The sequence below is a fragment of the Megascapheus bottae genome, unplaced genomic scaffold (genome assembly GCF_031878675.1).
Source record: "Megascapheus bottae isolate mThoBot1 unplaced genomic scaffold, mThoBot2.hap1 HAP1_SCAFFOLD_132, whole genome shotgun sequence".
NCBI classification, from domain to species: Eukaryota; Metazoa; Chordata; class Mammalia; order Rodentia; family Geomyidae; genus Megascapheus; species Megascapheus bottae.
This window is the reverse complement of record NW_028327855.1, coordinates 326,848-344,736: the sequence shown is the minus strand read 5'-3', so window position 1 is coordinate 344,736 and position 17,889 is coordinate 326,848. Positions and strand designations below refer to the sequence as shown.

At 42.3% G+C, this 17,889-nt stretch overlaps 1 long non-coding RNA gene and 1 pseudogene across 1 annotated transcript in view; both read right to left on the bottom strand.

Moving 5' to 3' along the window:
* LOC150039021 (uncharacterized) overlaps positions 1-17,889 on the bottom strand; it is a 162,236-nt gene that overhangs the window by 17,552 nt on the left and 126,795 nt on the right. The window lies entirely within an intron of this gene.
* LOC150039028 (putative E3 ubiquitin-protein ligase IRF2BPL) lies at positions 6,003-8,702 on the bottom strand (annotated as a pseudogene).

The following is a 17,889-nucleotide window of genomic DNA, read 5'->3' as shown; positions in this document are numbered from 1 at the left end:
GGCCTGGGATAAAGGAAGGCCTATTTAAACAATAACAAAAGCAAAACTAGCCAGAGGTATGGCTCTACTGGTTAAAAAAAATCAATATCACCTGGGCGCCTGTGGCTCACACCTGTTATCCTAGCTACTCTGAAGGCTGAGATCTGAGGATCTCAGTTCAAAGCCAGCCAGGGCATGAAAAGTCCATGAGATTCTTAGCCCCAATTAAGTACCAGAAAATTGGAAGCGGCCCTATGGCTTAAGTGATGGAGCTCTAGGCTTGAGCTGAAGAGCTCAGACACAGTGCCCAGGCCCAGAGTTCAAGCCCCACTATGTACCAAACAACAACAACAAAAACAAAAAATCAACCCCAAACCTTGTCTGACAAGCACAAGACTCTGAATTCAAACCTCACTAGTCCTAACAAAAGCAAAACAAAACAGAAAAAAAGAGGGAATATCCATAACAGTTGCATTCATCACAGCCAAAAATACAAACATTCCCAGTGTCCATGAATAGAATGAATAAATAAAATGTGATGAAATAATACTCCAAAATACAAACAGAATGCAGAGGGTTTATGTAATAAGTATCTCAGAATGAAAGAACTTTTATATGAAACAGAGCATTATGCATTGTTTCATTCATATGATGAACAAGAGAGACAGGGAAGAGGGAGGGGAAAGGAAGAGGGAAGGAGGGAAGCAAGGAAAGAAGGAAGAAGGGAAGGAAGAAGGAAGACAAGGAGAAGTTGGGTATACTGTCACATGCTTTTAATCTCAGCTACTCTGGAGGCAGAAGGATCATGAGTTTGAAATCCATACAGTAACTAGACAACATACAAATTGTTTTATGGTGGATTTTTGGCAGGGAAGGTGCTGGCATGGAAACTTGAGCTTAGGCCCTGGAGGCTACCCCTAGACTGTCACTTAAGGCTGAACCACTCTTCTCCACTACTGAATTTTTACTGGCTAACTCTGGACTTCCTGCTTAAGCTGGCTTCAAGCCATGAAGCCAGGTCCCAGTCTCTTGAATAGCTAGGATTACCTAATTACACAGCTTTTTAAAGATATAATATTCTGTATCTAAAACTGTAATAAAGAAGAGTCTTGACTATTTTAAAACATTTACAGTTTTAGATTATACTCAGAAAGTTTAATCTTTTATGATAGAAAACATGACATATAAATTTAAATGGTGACCTCTTTATCAATTTAACTTATAAACTGTCAAAACAATACTCTGTGTAAATCTTAACATCTTTGTTAAAGTTATCATTTGCATGTAATTGATCACCTATGGAAAATGACAAAATTATGTATTAAGAATATTTTAAGCCGGTTGTTAGTGCTCACACCTGTAACCCTAGATACTCAGCTGACTGAGATCTAAGGATGACCATTTGAAGCCAACCTGATCAGGAAAGTTCATGAGACGCTTCTCTCCAATTAACCAAAAAAGCCAGAAGTGGCATTTTGTGGCTCAAGTGGTATAGCAATAGCCATGAGCAACCAACCCAGTGACATTGCTGCAACCCTGAGTACAAGAGCCAGGTATAGGAAAAAAAAGCACATACAAAAATTATATAAAAATATATGTACATTATATATTTATAAATATGTTAATATGTATTTAAAATTATATAACATGTACACTATATGTATGACATATAAGGCGTATGTATATGTAATTGTAGGTAATGCTCTGCCTAATCAATGCACAAGCAAACTCCAAATGCTCCTTTAGTAGGTCTACCAAGAGTTGTAGGTCCGTTGGCCTCTCACAGCGCTTTCCAAGGGGATTCCAAGCAAGCAGCTCCCATGGTCCTCTGGGCAGGAGGGGCGTGTCTAAGCGCGGGTGGGTGGGGCCACTGGGGGCGGGGCTTGGATAGACTCCAGCCCACAGGTAGGCTCCCAGCCCCAGGTTGGTAGGGGCATCCAACTGAGCTCTGAGGGAAGATCCAGGTAAGCAAGGTCCAGGCAAACTCTGGTAAACCATCTGGAAGAAGCTGGTTGCCATGAAATAGCTCTTGCAGCTGCAGCACTGAATTCTCAAACTTGGCCAGGATTTCTGTTCTTTTTGGTTCTTTCCATCTTCTTGTTAACTGAAGATAAGAGCTTCATACCCTTTCCAAATCAAGCTCAATTTGCACTGCAATCCTCACTTCTCAGCCTTCTGGGCAGCTAGAATTACAGGTGAGAGCCAACAATGCCCTGCTAATAAACTTCTCTGATTTGGAAGTTCATTCTCAGGTATTTGTTTCATGAGTGGAAAATGGACTCAAAACATCTAGCACTGGAAAACCATGTGTTGACCAAGCACTAAAAAGCTTTCACAGATTTGCCTAGCTAATTCAAATAATGTAGTGACTGCCTGACACATATTTATCTTGTCCTAATACTTGTGCATGTGTGCCAGTGCTGAGACTTGAACTCAGGCCCTGGGCATTGTCCATGAGCTTTTTCCACAAGGCTAGTACATGATCACTTTAGCCATTGTTCCACTTCCAGCTCTTAGATAGTTACTTGCACATAAGAGTCTCTCAGACTGTCTTGCCCTTGTGGCTTTGAACCATTGATGCACAGATCTCAGTTTCCTGAGTAGCTAGGATAACAAGCCTGACCTACTAGCACACAGCTAGTAGTTTTGAACCTAAAGGCTAAAAGCAAATTATCCTCAAAATGCAGAATGTAATTTTATTTTTCTCTTTCAAACAAATGAGATCAGATACATTCTTGGGGTTAATGATGACCAGTAACATTTTACAAACTAGGACTATAATTCTCGGTGTGAAAACACAATCATTTACAGAGTTCTAGTGGCTCACAACTGTAATCCTAAATACTCTGGAGGCTGACGTCTGAGAATAGTGGTTGAAAGCCACCTTCAGCAGAAAAGGCTACGAGACTGTCATCTCCAATTAAAAACAACAATAACAGAAACAAAGGCAGAATTGAGGGAGTTTCTCCAGGGGTGAACAACCAATAAGGAGCAAAAAAAGCCAAACAAAAGGCCCAGGCCCTAAATTGATGCCATAATAAAAAAAAAACGATAAGGGAAGGAGGAGGGAGAAAAGCAGGAGGAGGGAGAGGAATAGGGGGAGAGAAAGAAAGAGGGGAAGGGAAATAGAGAAGAAACTACAATCATTGAAATTCTAAAACCTTCTTTTCCGTGTCTGTTAGTCTACTGCCAACCTATACTACCCATCTAGCTGCTTTTCCCCAATCTCCCTTCACGATGAGTTCTCTTTCTTTCTTTCTTTCTTTCTTTCTTTCTTTCTTTCTTTCTTTCTTTCTTTCTTTCTCTCTCTCTCTCTCTGTCTCTCTCTCTGTCTCTCTCTCTGTCTCTCTCTCTCTCTCTCTCTCTCTCTCTCTCTCTCTCTTTCTTTCTTTCTCTTTCTTTTTTGACAATCCTGGGCTTGGGCTCAGGGCATGAGCACTGTCCTTGGGTTTTCTTCAAGGCTAGGGCTAGAGCTCCATCATTTGAGCCACAGCACCACTTCTGGATTTTTCCTATGTATGTGGTACCGAGGAATTGAACCCAGGTCTTAGTGCATGCTAGGCAAACACTGTACCACTAGGCCAAACTCCCAGGCCTGTCCCACCCCCCCCTCTTTTGCAGTCCTGAAGTGTGAATCGGGGCCTTGGCACTGTCCATGAGCCACTTTGCTTTCAAGGCTAGTGCTCTACCATTTGAGTCATGGTGCCTCTTCTGACTTTTTGGAGTAGTTTATTGTATATAAGATGTCATGTCCCGCCTCCTCTGCCTGCTCCACCTCGGGAGAGGAGGGCGGGCTGCGGGGCGGGCCGCCAGAGAGGAGAGGAGGGCGTCGGGGCGGAGCCGCCGCCCGAGCCCCGCCCCTCCCCTCCACTATAAGTCTGACACTGTACCCTTCAGCCATTGTTCTATTTTCTACTTCAGGTGTTTAATTCGAGATAAGAATCTCTTGTACTTTTCTTCAAAAACTCTGATCCTCAGTTTTCAGCCTTCTAAATGCAAAAGGTTAACAGATGTGAGTAAGGAGTGCCTGGCTATCACTGAACATTTTAATTCTTTGGCCAGTATTTACTCTTCCAATCCATCTCTTTTATGCTAAAATGTATTAAATTTAAAAGAGTTTTCCTGTAGACAACAGTTTGGTATTGGTTTTTAGTACACTGTGCTTCTTCACATATTTACACAAAGTCAAAGTGATACTCGATTTTTAGTAGTATTGGTAAACTTTTCTACTCATCAGAGTTTTCACTTGCATAATGTTTCCCATTTCTGCCTTTCCATTTATTTTTGCACCCTCTATATTCATCTTATTTGTTTGGATACCAAATACATTTGTCTCCTAATTTTACTCTCCTAGATTTTACAAGGATTTATTTACATTGAATGTAAAGTTATCATTTGGGGAAGTATTCACTGGAGGTTGAAGCCAAGGGTTTGTGCTTATTAGATATGCCTTCTACTTCTGAGCTATATCCTCTAGCTATTCTGCTTTCTTTATTTATTCATTCATGCATTCATTTTTATTGCTGGTCTTGAGGCTTGAACTCAGAGTCTGAGTGCTGTCCTTAAGCTCTTTTTGCTCAAGACTATTGCTTTGCCATTTGAACCATATCTCCAGTTCCATTTTTTTTACCAGTCCTGGGCTTGAGCTCAGGGCCTGAGCATTGTCCTTGGAATTTCTCAAGGATAGAGCTCTACTTCTTGAGACTCAGCACCACTTCCGGCTTTTTTCTATGTATGTGGTGCCAAGGAATCGAACCCGGGTCTTCATGCATGCTAGGCAAGCACTTTAACCACTAGGCCAAACTCCCGGCCCCAGTTCCATTTTTTTAGTTGGCTTATTGGAGCAAGTATCATGGTTGGCCTCAAACCATGATTTTTGGATATGAACATCTTGAGATCTAGGATTACATATATGACCCACTTATGCCTAGCTTTTTGTTTTCCTTGCTTTATTTGGACACAGGATGTTGCCAAGTGGCCCAGTGTAGCCTCTAATTCATTCCTAATACACCTTCCTAGTATGTAGAATTTTAGACACCTGAGTTCTAAGTCCACTTTCATATAACGTCGTCCTATTTCAGAGTTAATGCAGGTGTCTTAGAATACTCTGGATTCCTCCCATCCTATATGCAGCTGATATCCTTAAGGATTTTCTCTTCAGAGATTGTAATTACTCCTGTATTGCTGAGAATATTGATATGTGAGAAGAGATGAGCATAACAAAGGACTTTAGTATTTAAATCATTTTGTACATTCTTCTTTGCCTGATCTTTGTTCTAATAGCATTTTCCTTTGCCCTGAAGAACTTCCACTCATTTTGAAGATATTACTATATATACATGTATATAAATGACACATTTGCTAATATTATCACATTCACTCTTCTATTTTTTTATCTGAATTTTTCTTTGTTAAAATCGTTCTTTTTATTTTGCCAGTCCTGGGGGTTAAACTCAGGCCTGTCCACTGTTTTTGGGCTTTTTCAAGGCCACTTTTTTCTTTTTTTTTTAATATCAATTGAATTTATTACAAGTTACTAAGCTCCAAGGCACATTACAGTGTTCTGTTAACTACAGAAATGTATAAAGGACAAACAGAGCAGATTCTTCATGTCTAGCATTTCGCTCTACTGTTCAAAAGCATCCGTGCATCAATAAAGCAAAAAACAAAACAACACGTGAAGATCCAACACATTCAGGTCAGTAGAAACAAACCAAAACATTTCCCCCTTCATAAACTTGCAACAAAAAAACACCCCAGCCCTCCCCCAACATCCCCCTTCACCATTTTGCAACCGAAACAGGAAAACAAAACAGAACAGAACACAAAATTAAGTGAGGACCTCAACACTTGGGGCTGTTTAGAAAGAAGCTTTCACCATTTTATAGCATCATCATTAATATTATTAATTTTTTTTTTAGGCAGCAATACTCGCCTTGGCAAAACAAAAAAAAAAAAGACTTTTCTTTCGTGTGTGTGTGTGTGTGTGTGTGTGTGTGTGTGTGTGTGTGTTTCCTTTCAGAATGCATAACATTTACAAAAATACACACCAGCAGCAGTGGTTGCTAAGGGCTATTAATTCTGTACCTAGGCAAACATTCTGCCACCAAGTAAATGCTAACGATTATGATGCGAATAACCCAACTCATATTATACTGCTTAACACAAACCAGCTTATCCTTCAAATGAAGAAGTTACATAACTTTGTTCCAAAATATAGAAACATACGACGAAAATAATGTCTATACATAAGACTAACTTTTTGCAGTTTGTTATATTCACAATTCTACATCTTGGAGGGGTGGAGAATGGGAAGGGGAGGGGTGGGGGGTGGGGCCCTCTGGATGGGAGAGGAACTAGGGCAAAGCAGGTGGTGGCCTTAGGGTTCAAGGGTCTCTCTCCTTTTTCACTTTAACATCCCCAGCTAGGATAGTAGCGATTTCGCCCTGCATGAAGGCCCAAGGTACATTCGACCCAATTAGGGGGCATTTCTCTCCTCTAGGACAATACACCTCGCCAGTGGCCCCCTGGGCCTTGATACTTTCTCTAGAACAAGGGAAGCAGAACTTGTGGCTAGGAACGGAGGGGCACTGAACGAAATGCGTGTCCTCCAAACGTTCGTGGCAAATGGTACAGCAGAGGGGTCTGCTGTTGGCCATGGGGGAAACCGGAATGTTTTGGGGGTGCACTTGGTCCATGCCCGGGTGGGCATTAGGTGGTGGGGGCGCCACCTGTAAATTCAGGTCCCCGTTACAGTGAAGCCAAGCGGAGCACGGAGGCTGGAGACATGGGGCTGCTGCTGTTGCGCCAGGCAGACGGGGTGGTAGAGTGCATGGAGCTGCCCTTCTTGGGCTAGTGTGCCTTGCCCAGAGTGTCTGCCACCTACATGAGCGCGGCCATAGGGGACGGCCGTTCTGGGGGGCTGACTCCGGCGGGGTGGTCCGGTTGGAATGGGGTCCCAGGGGCCGTGGGGGCGGTGGCGGCGGCGGCCCCCGCGCTGCGTGGCCTGGCACCGCAAAGCCCCCAGCCGACTTGATGAGTTTCAGGGCCTCACTCTGGTTGGCGATCCACTGCTGCCTCTGCTGTTCCTCGCCCAGCTTCAGCGCGCCCTCGGCCAACTCCGGGGTCTCAGGGGACGCCTTCATCTTCCGCAGGCTGGCGGCTGCACCCCGGCCCGAGGGCGCGGCAGGTGGCAGGGCCCCGGTGCCCGGAGGCGCGCTGGGGGCGCGGCTGAGGCTCACCAGAGCCATAGGCAGCATGGGGCAACTGGCCTCCAGGTAGGGCTGGGGCAGCATGTCAGCGCCTGGCACGCCCTCCTTAAAGAAGCGCATGGCCTCAGGCAGCAGGTCCCCAAGCAAGCGCCAGTCCCCGGAGCCATGCTTCTTCTCATACTCCAGGTACTTGAAGCCAGAGGAGAGGCCCCGACCGAAGTCCTTCATGCAGTCCTGGTACATCTGTTTGGCCACCCTGGACGCGCTGGAGTACACGTTGCCCGAGACCGTGGGGTACTCGATGAACAGCTTCAGCTCGTAGTCCATGCCGGGGTGGGAGACGGCGTCGAAGGCGAACACAGGGCCCAGCAGCGAGTGGTCCTTCTTACTTTTTTCAAGCACCACCTCTGGATTATTCTGTGTATGTGGTATTAGGAAATTGAACCCAGGTCTTTATGCATGCTTAGCAAGCACTCTACCACTAGCCACTTTCCCAGCCCCCAAATTTTATACTGTAGTTCATGACAAGTTTATAAAAAATGCATTTTTAACTTAACTATGTCATTTAAGTACTTTTTATCAGTTAGCAAAAGAAGACAAATTTAAACACACACATACACTAGATTTCTTTGGGTGCTTAGTAGAGCTGGAGGAGACAGTGCTAGTGGAGACTTATTAAAACTGCTCAATGACATCATTCCTGATTTGCCCTTTGGATTCCCTTGGTTTTTCTCCAAAGCCTACCTATCGTTATGATGCAAAGTGAATAAGGAAAAAAAGACAGCTACTTTAGCTTTTCGCCAATAAGTATAATACTACCTGTGGGTTTGTTATTCACAGCCTTTATTATGCTGAGGAATGTTCCATGGATTCCTAGTTTCTCCAGAGCTTTTAGCATAAAGGGGTGTTGGATCTTGTCAAATGCCTTTTCTGCATCTATTGAGACAATCATGTGATTTTTGGCCTTGCTCCTGTTGCTGTGTTGCAACCCTGTGATGAATCCTGTTTGATCATAATGTATAATTTTTTTTGATGAGTTGTTGTAGATAGTTGGCCAGTATTTTGTTGAGAAATTTTGCATCAATATTCATCAAAGAAATGGGTCTATAGTTCTGTTTCTTTGATGAATCTCTGTCTGGTTTGGGGATGACGGTTATTCTGGCTTCAAAGAATGAGTTTGGCAAACAGCCTTTGTTTTCAATTTCGTTGAAGACCTTGAGGAGTATTGGTGTGAGCTCTGCTTTGAAGACCTTATAGAATTCAGCTGTGAATCCATCTGGCTCTGGGCTTTTCTTAGGTGGAATGTCTCTTATTGCCATTTCGATTTCAGTGCTTGACATAGGCCTATTTAGTTGGATTAGGTCTTTTGGTTCAGTGTGGGTATGTTAATAGTGGCTAGAAATTCATCCATTTCTTCTAGATTCTAGAACTTGTTTGTATAAAGGTTTGAAAAGTATTACCTCATGATGCTCTGGATCTTGGTAATATCTGTCATGATACTACCTTTCTCATCTGTGATTTTGTTTATTTCGGCATTTTGGTAAGATTTGCTAAGGGTCTGTCCATTTTGTTAATTTGTGTCAAAGACCCAACTCCTTCTTTTGTTGATTCTTTCTATAGTTCTTTTAGACTCCAATTCATTTAATTCTGCTTTGATTTCCTCCTGGATTTGAAGAATCAATATGGTGAAAATGACAATCTTGCCAAGGGCTATCTAAGAATAACCTGTGAGAATCTGTGACTGGATTAGAATGGTAATGGCCCGGTGGGAGGCCTTGGTCATGTTCTGGAGTAAAGAATATGGATGGTAGACTCAGTATAAATAGAACTAATAGGTAGTAGATATGTGTTCCTTCCCAGTTAAAAGACAGATAGGAATGAGTATTAGATAGGCATGCTCATGAAGTCTGTACTTTTGATATCTGGGCTCTGGTTAATTTTGAAATGGGAAGCACTAACTGACTCTGTATGGGATGTAACATCCCCTCTTACCTGACCAGTTCTCCCCAGCTTCCTCTGGGGGGAAACTTGTGGCAGCAGTAGTTCTGTGGAGGGGTGTGTGGGAACTCCCTTTTTCCTCTTCTTGCATACCATCTTCACTAACTTTTCCAAGAAGCTTTACCTTCTCAAACCAAGACACACTCATCCAAGCTGCTCCTTACTCAATCCAGTAGTCTTCATTTCCTCCTTTCTCTACTTGGAAACAACCTTTTAAGCCAATTCTTACTTCCCAAATCCTTTCTTCCTTGCTTCCTTTCCCAAGGCTTCCTTTATTAACTTCCCTCCATCTCTTTACATTACTAATCTCCTTCCTGTTTTCTTTACAATGACTTTTGAACACCTTGGTTGGTGGAGAAGGAGAAAGATGGGAAGAAGAATGTTGGTCACAAGGATACCCACCACATGACCTTTCTCTTTTCCTAGGTGGGTAGCAGTCTCCAGGACCTGCAAGGAGAATTGGGGAAAGTGCCCTGAACAGATTTTCAAGGAAAGGAGGCAGCCCTTTCTTACATTCTATTAGATTACATTTTTTTCTTTTCCTGCAACATGAAGGTACAAAGAGCTGAAAGACTGAATGATTGGTGATGGAGGAATATCAATACCAAACTTCAGACTCCATTACAGAGCTATAGTAATCAAAACAACATGGTCCTGGTACCAGAACCGGCCAGAGGACCAATGGAATAGAACTGAAGACCCAGAAATTAATGCCACCTAATCTGTGAAAAGGGAGCAAAAGTATGAATGGAAGAAAGATATCCTGGTCAACAAATGGTGCTGGCAGAATTGATTAAGCACCTGTACAAAGCCAAAATTGGACCCTTATATATCACCCTGCACCAGAATTAATTCCCAATGGCTCAAAGACCTTGAGGTAAAGGATGTCTACCCTGGAAACTTTACAGGAATAAATAAGAGAAACACTAGGGCTCCTTAGCACAGGTTAATAAAGTCCCAGAAACACAACATAATAAAGATTGTTTGAACAAATAGAACTGCAGTAACTGGTTTGGTTCTGTGTGCAAAACATATAGCTAGCAAGTCAAATAGAAAGCTCAGAGAGTGGGAGGACTTCACTAGGCATACAGTAGACAAGGACTTTATATCAAAAATATACTAATGACTCAAAATATTGACTCTCTTAAAAACAAATCCTCAAAAAAACCCCAAGTATCCCATTTAAAGGTGGGTTGAAGACTTAAAGAGAAACTTCTCAGAAGGGGAAATAAGAATGGCCAATAGACACATGAAGAAATCCTCAACATCTCTTGCCATAAAAGAAATGTAGGGCCCAGGAAATTGGCCTAGTGGTAGAGTGCTTGCCTAGCATGCTCAAGGACCTTGGTTTGATTCCTCGGTACTACATACATAGAAAGTGGTGCTGAGGCTCAAGTAGTATGAGTGCTAAACTTGAGAGAGTCCAAAGGATAGTTCTATGCCCTGAGCTCAAGCCAGTAGTAGCAAAAAAGAAAAAAAAGGAAATCTAAATCCAAACAACTTTGAGATTCCACCGCACTTCAGATAGAATGGCCGCTATCAAGAAATCGAATAGTAACAGTTGCCGGTAGAGATGTGTTCAGAAGTGATGTCTACTGCATTGTGAGTTGGTCTGTAAACTTGTTCAACCACTCTGGAAAACAGTGTGGCAATTCCTCAAAAGGCTTACTGTACAGCTCCCCTATCACCTAGGAATTCCACTCCTGGGCATTTTCCCAAATGTCCATAAAAAGTACATGTTAAAGCTAGTAGCACCACCATGTTCATTGCAGCATTACTTACCATACCTAAGATATGGAACCAATCCAGATGTCCCCCAGCCGAAGATTGGATCAAGACATTGTGGTATGTATACACAATGGAATTCAATGCTGCCATCAGGAAGAATGACATCACCCCATTTTTTAAGGAAGTTGAAAGACTTGGAAAAAATCATATTAAGTGAAGTAAGCCAACTCAAAGAAACCTAGGCTGCATGGTGTCCCTCATTTGTAATTATTAGTATACATCTAGGATTTTCCTAGCAGAGAATCACATTAGCTCAAAAGCAATGAACCTACGGCCATATAGGGTGAGGCTAAGGGAAATGAGTGTGGTGAGGATGTGCGTGGAATCCAGTAAGGACACAGAGGGAGTCTACAAGGACATATGATTCTTGAGGTCAAAGAGGGAACGAGGAAGTGGATGGAAGGCATCCCAGTGTGCCCCAGCTTTCCACAGCTGAGTGTCAAATTCCTGATTCATACATCTCCAGAAGGGGAAGACACTAGCCAGAAGGTATAGAGTTTCCCGTAGGTGTGGCACCACATCAAAAACAGAGACAGATGAACAGGGCTCAGAGCCAGGAGTTACACACCAGCCAGACATAGACAGGAGATGATGTGGTGAAACATGGGAAAGGCTAGAATCCTGAGGTATTTGTGTGTGTGCACATGTGCCTGTATTCTACCACTATATCTTCTGGCCTAGGGCATTGCAGATATTCTACCTTCTACCTCATGGCTGATGCACTAAAATCAGGCACCATACTTCCAGGCACCATTTTGCTGAAGAATTGGATTTGTATGCTGACACATGTCTACCCTGAGTTTCCTTCAAACTTGTTTCCCCTGGCTTCAGGCATAAGAGGAGAAACTATTTTAGATGTTATACAGCAGGATGCTCAAGATCAAATTATGGGGAAGCATGAAGGGGATTATTGAGGAATCAAGCACATGTGGAATAATGACTATCTTGAGAGCTTTGTCTATCACAGGGCTCTGAATTGCCATCTCAGTACCCAAGTGCTGTGGAGGAGGAGCTACAGATGGATCTCAAGTGGCAGTGCCCATACCAAACACGCTCAAGTCCAAGGGTACACTACTGTGGACAATCCACTATGGAAAGATGTACGATTTCTTCCATAATTACTTCCAGATTCTTTTTGCATTTATGTGTTGAATTTGTTAATGGTGAAAACAGCTTGTTAACAGCCATTGCCACTTCCTCAACTGGACATGAGCATTGTTGAGTTGACTTGTCATTTGTGTTAAATCATTTTGGAATATGATAAGAATATACAGGATATATAACAGCCCATAACCACCAGCATGCAAATATTTTCAAATGTGAAAATTAAATAAGGAGACTGGGTCTACACAGCATCACCTTGTTCTCCCAGCCATCCTGACACCTAGCTGGGTGATAAGAGCTTTTCTTCCATGCTGAGGGCACAGTGGTTCACGCCAAAAGTTCAACTCACTCCTATGCAGCTTCATCTAATACAAGCTTCTGAAGTCAAACCTCAATACTGCAGAGAGGCATGGCAGGGATAGAAGAGGTGGAGATGTATCTCAAATAGAAGATTGTGGACTAACATAGAGAGGCCAGGGTTTCAAAACCCAGCACTGTATATAGAAAATAGGATTTTTTTTTCCTGAACGCAGAGGACTAATGACCTGTGTTAGACTTATATGCCTTCACAGTGAAGGTATTGATGACCAAAAGGGTAAGCTGGCCATTCATGGCCAGCTATCAATGCCAAGTGAGTGCATGTAGTTTTCACCTGAGTGTTAAACAATTTATGGAGTATTGTCACCATAGACAGTACACATGACAGGCTATCAGTAACAGTACATCCTAATATTGAGTTCTGAAAATAAGCAAAAGTAGACTATGTGGAAAGACAATTTCTCCTGTTCTCTTTGGAAGTCAAGTAGGAGGAGCTACAAGGTCAAATGCAGATGTCCAGAGTGCATGTATGCAGCTCACACTTACTGGTGGGAATGGAAGCGGACTTCACATACAGAGTAGCTAATGGAGCATGAATCAGTTTTCTGTACCCCACACCTCTGTTATACTGAAAGGCCCACCACCAGATTGGATGGGAATCCTGCAGATCCTTTATCAATCAGATAGGCTGGACAGATAGGCAACAGTGGTGCCAACAGGAGGAACAGAAGCACCATGGAAGCAGAGATGTAGATGATAAATGAGCTTTGTATCCCACATAGCAAGTAAACTGGAAAATAAGCCACAAAACCACACGAAAGACTGGTGTATATTCATAAGGCATGAACTCTTGGTCTTCCTTCCATAAAAGCTTTGTTTAGCAGAGGTGAATACTTAAATGGAACAAGAAACCTCATTTCTAAGAAAAGGCAGGAAATACAGCCTTGTAGACTTAGTTTTTGGTGAATTATAGGTATTTGGGGGGGGACAAGTATGTGTAGAAATTCACATAGTATTTGACTGTGTAGAATCTAACAATTCAGTGCTGATAATAAGGAGCAGAGTACACATACATCCAGAGGGGTCAGCCAAAAAAGTTCAGATACCCGAATATAGATAGAAGGTGTATAAAAATGTACAGAGAACAAGCACCAAGTTTGTGAGGAACTAGTTTGAAGGTCACAGCAGTGCAGCCTTTGTCTGTGCCATTCTGCCCTTCGACAAGTTGGGGGAATGACTGAGACACCAGTGAGGAGATGGATTCTTCTTCTACTGAGCAGAGAACTAGAACTCTTAAAAAAAATCCTCATCAAACCACCTGTGTATGAAACCCAATTCAAAGGGGTTGTACGCATTTTCTAAAGTACAAGAACAAATAATCAGCAAGTAAGAGCCTCGGCACTAACTATTTACGTGACAGCACTGGGAGATACAGGTCTCAAAGGAGTAATATCCTCAGTGCCTGTCTGGACCTAAGCACCTGCTGAGTCCATGTCCTTGTCATCTGAATGCTTTAGAATATTGAGACAATACCAGTATACAAGACAGGGTATTGGTATCACTATGTCCTTGTGTTCGGTTTTGAAACTAAATTGGAAAGTTCAAGGCTCTGAGTTCATATCTCACCACCGGAGAGATGTAGTAGAGGGGAAACCCAAGCTGGAGATGTCGCTCAACTGGCAGACCACATGCCTATCATGCACAAGGCCATGCTTTCAATACCTATCACTGTAGATAAAAAGTATGATTTCTCTGATATTGTCCAAATTAACATTTTGTGTACTTGCAATGTTGAAAATGATGACAATATACTAACAAATATTATCATACTTGAACTTCCTAGCCAAATACCTGGCATATCCATGTACTTGTCCTCTGACTGTTAAGCCGTTCTGGAATGTAACAATACATAGTATACTCGAAAGCCTGTCCATATCTTGCTCAGGGATGCAATTATGTTCAATTCTGAAATGAAACAGAAACAGTAGACAAAGTCAAAGACATTTTCCGTTGTGATGTCAAGTACTTGCAACCACAATGCTTAGTCAGATGATCTCAGTCTGTGTATGCCACTCACAATAAGTCCCAGGGTATGACAGAGATTTTAGATAAGGAAGAGCTATTTGAACTTGTGTCAATCTGAGAGACTCTTTTCTCCAGTAAACCATCAGAAAACTTAAACTGATGCTGAGGTTCAAAGCAATAGAGTACTATCCTTGAGCTGATGAACTGACACAAAGCCCAGGCCATGAGTTCAAGGCCCATGACTAAAGCAAACAAAAATGAACCATACTTGTGAAGTCTTCCATCAAAAGCTAGATATCTGCATATAAATACACATGTGTATAAAGATATGTAGAGACCAAGGAGCTATTTTCAAGAGAAGTCTGGCACTGGATGTAACCAATACTATCCAGCACCACTTCTGGCTTTTTCTATGTATGTGGTACCGAGGAATCAAACCTGGGTCTTTGTGCATGTTAGACAAGCACTCTACCACTAGGACAAACTCATGGCCTAAGGTCTTCATTCTCCCCCCCTCCTCTCTCTCTCTCTCTCTCTCTCTCTTCTCTCTCTCTCTCTCTCTCTCTCTCTCTCTCTCTCTCTCTCTCTCTCTCTCTCTCTCTCTCTCTCTCTCTCCCTCTTGGTGGGTCATGGGGCCTGAGTGTTGTCCCTGAGCTCTACAACCCAAGAATAACACCCTACCCTTACTTCAACCCCTATTTCCCTTTTCTAGAGGTTAATTGGAGATAAGAGTCTCAGGTCCTTTAGTGCCCAGAGTGGCTTTGAGCCTTAATCTTCAGATCAGGCTCTTGAGTAGCTAGGATAATAGGCCTGAGCCACCTCCCCCAGCTCCAAAGTCTTCATATCTATCCTCACACTTTTATGAGGACATGGCAACAGTCATTTCTGCCTTGATATGGATGATCTAGAAAGTGTTTTTCTTTTTACCACCACAGGTCAATACTCCTGAAAACTGAGTCTTTGTAGGTTCAGGAATGAGTTTCTAGATAAAGTAGTAGGTTCTTAGCAATAATACATCATTCAGTCATGAGGAAACCTTTTCAAAGGGGAGGTTAACCAAACAATGCTTTTGAAATTGTTAATACTTCTCAGGCCTTAAAACTTCTGTCCTACATGGAAATGTGCCTACAGCAGAAGAAAGCCAGCTAAAGCCTCCCTAGACGAATCCCACCAATCATGATCCAATAAAGTGACATCCACCTAGACCTTTCTATATTCCAGGAACCGGGTAGATGTACACGTCGTGAGAGAACTTGATCATTACTATGATCTGGGTAATTGCCTCTTCACTGACACATTGCCTTGTGGTAGGGGATAGGAAATGTTTGCTTAAGCAATTCTTTATTTTTGTATAAAATGAGCTTAGTATAGTAGGCAAAGGAATTGCCAATCTGTCTTACAATCTGTCCTTACCTGTTCTTCTCTATGAGAGATGTATGGAACCACATGAAGAATGCACAGTCATCATAATAGTTTGGAAGCTTCTAAAAACACATGATTAAAGAAAGAGGTGATTTGTATAATAAAATGGATACCAAAAACTAATAATTGCATTGGGGTTGACGTTCCTTCCTTCTGCCTTTTTGTGTACATCAATTGCAACATCCTATCTATTACAATGTACTCAGAGGCTTGAAGAGAATATTTTTTCATTAAAAATATAAAGGATCAAAATTACTACAATGAAATAGAAAACAAGTGTTCAGTTGGAATTCATTAAAAGACATAATCAGGGTGAAAAAATGTAGCACCAAAATAGAGGGAAACATAGGCATATTTTGTATCTGGATGGGATCTTGTATTCACAATATTTTTAATTCAAAAACTAATGTCTGAAAAACAAAAGCAGATGCAACAAACACCAAGGGTTTGAGCATATACTTCAGTTAGTCAGAGAGTATACCCCAAAGGTGGCAAGCACATGCAGAGCAGAGCTGGACTTCTACTGTCTCACCCACTAGGATCACCAACAAAATTCAGCAAAACCACAGACCACTGGAGTCCTCAGACCTTGCTGACACAAATGTCAAATGGGAAAGCAATGGTAGAAAAGCGTCTGTGGGTTTCCAATAAATTAAACATAGAATGACCATTTGGCACCAATTCAACTTCAGGGATGTTTTTATATGATAAATATAGACAATGATCTCTCAATCTGATTAGAACACCACTAAAGAATCAACTAAAGACCTATGTTTACACACACACACACACACACATGCACACACACACACATACACACACACACACACACACACACACACACACACACACCAAACATACTGTGGTGAATTCTTCATCCTTTCTGTTTGCTCTGCTTTCATTTTGACTCTGTTAGGCTGGAATACCAGAAGCAGGGCACAGCCACCCCCAACAGTTTCCAGTCTCTGCTACCTCTCAGTTCCTCAGTGGGAATGAGCTAGACACCTGTCTCATGCACCCATTTTCTAGTGATCACCTGTCTATGTGACAGCAGATACAATGCACTTGACCTAGTGACTCCATACTACCAGGGATCTCTGAAGATATGTCACAGTGACTACTTGTGTTACAGCACCTTGGACCACAATGAAACCTCCCATGGAAAAACTGCTAAGGTCACACCTGGCCCCCAAGAGAATGTTATTTGCTTCTAAGGTTGCCTTGTGTCCCTCCACTGGTCAGGTATCAGTTTCCCCTGGATGGCTCCCCTCCATCCACTGGCCCTGCAAGATGTGCTGCCTTTCCCTTCTCTGTCATAAACTGCTTCTCTTATTCACTGTGTTGTGTTTTCATGCCTTGTTTGTGACTTATGTAATAAGCATATACAACCTGCTCTATTCAGGGTTTTCCTAGGGTGATTAATTTGGTAGAAAGTCAGACAGCAGCTATAGGTCATGTGTCAGTACAAACAAGTTTCCTGTGAGGAGGATCCATGGTCACCAGTGGGACAATTAGACATGAAGCCACTCCCCACCAGGGTAAACAATCATCCTGTGAAAGACACACTGTACAGCATCCACAGCCATTTCACCTGGAGCTCCATCACAACAAAGCTGGAATGTATGGTCCTGTCAAGAGACAGAGGCCTTGAGAGTCAGCCCAAAGACATAGAACTCACATCTATTTCCATAACTGATAGCTAGTTTGAATAATTAGGCATCAATATTGGTGATGGCTAGCTACACAAAAAGCTGAGATCTGGAGGATCAAAGTCAGCCATGGCAAAAAGTAAAATATTGTTTCCATGTTAACCAGCAAACAAACAGGCCTGGAGGCATGACTCGAGTGATAGATGTTTAGCCAAGCAAGTAAACCAAGCAAAAATCCAAACCAAAGTATGGCCAAAAACCAAACAAACCAGTAATCAATAATTTCCTCATTTTTCACAAGCATGCCATCCCATCTTAACCCTTAATAATCACAAAACTAGCTCTCATCAAGACCCCCTGCACCAGGGAAAAAAACCACAGTGTTTGTTTAGAGA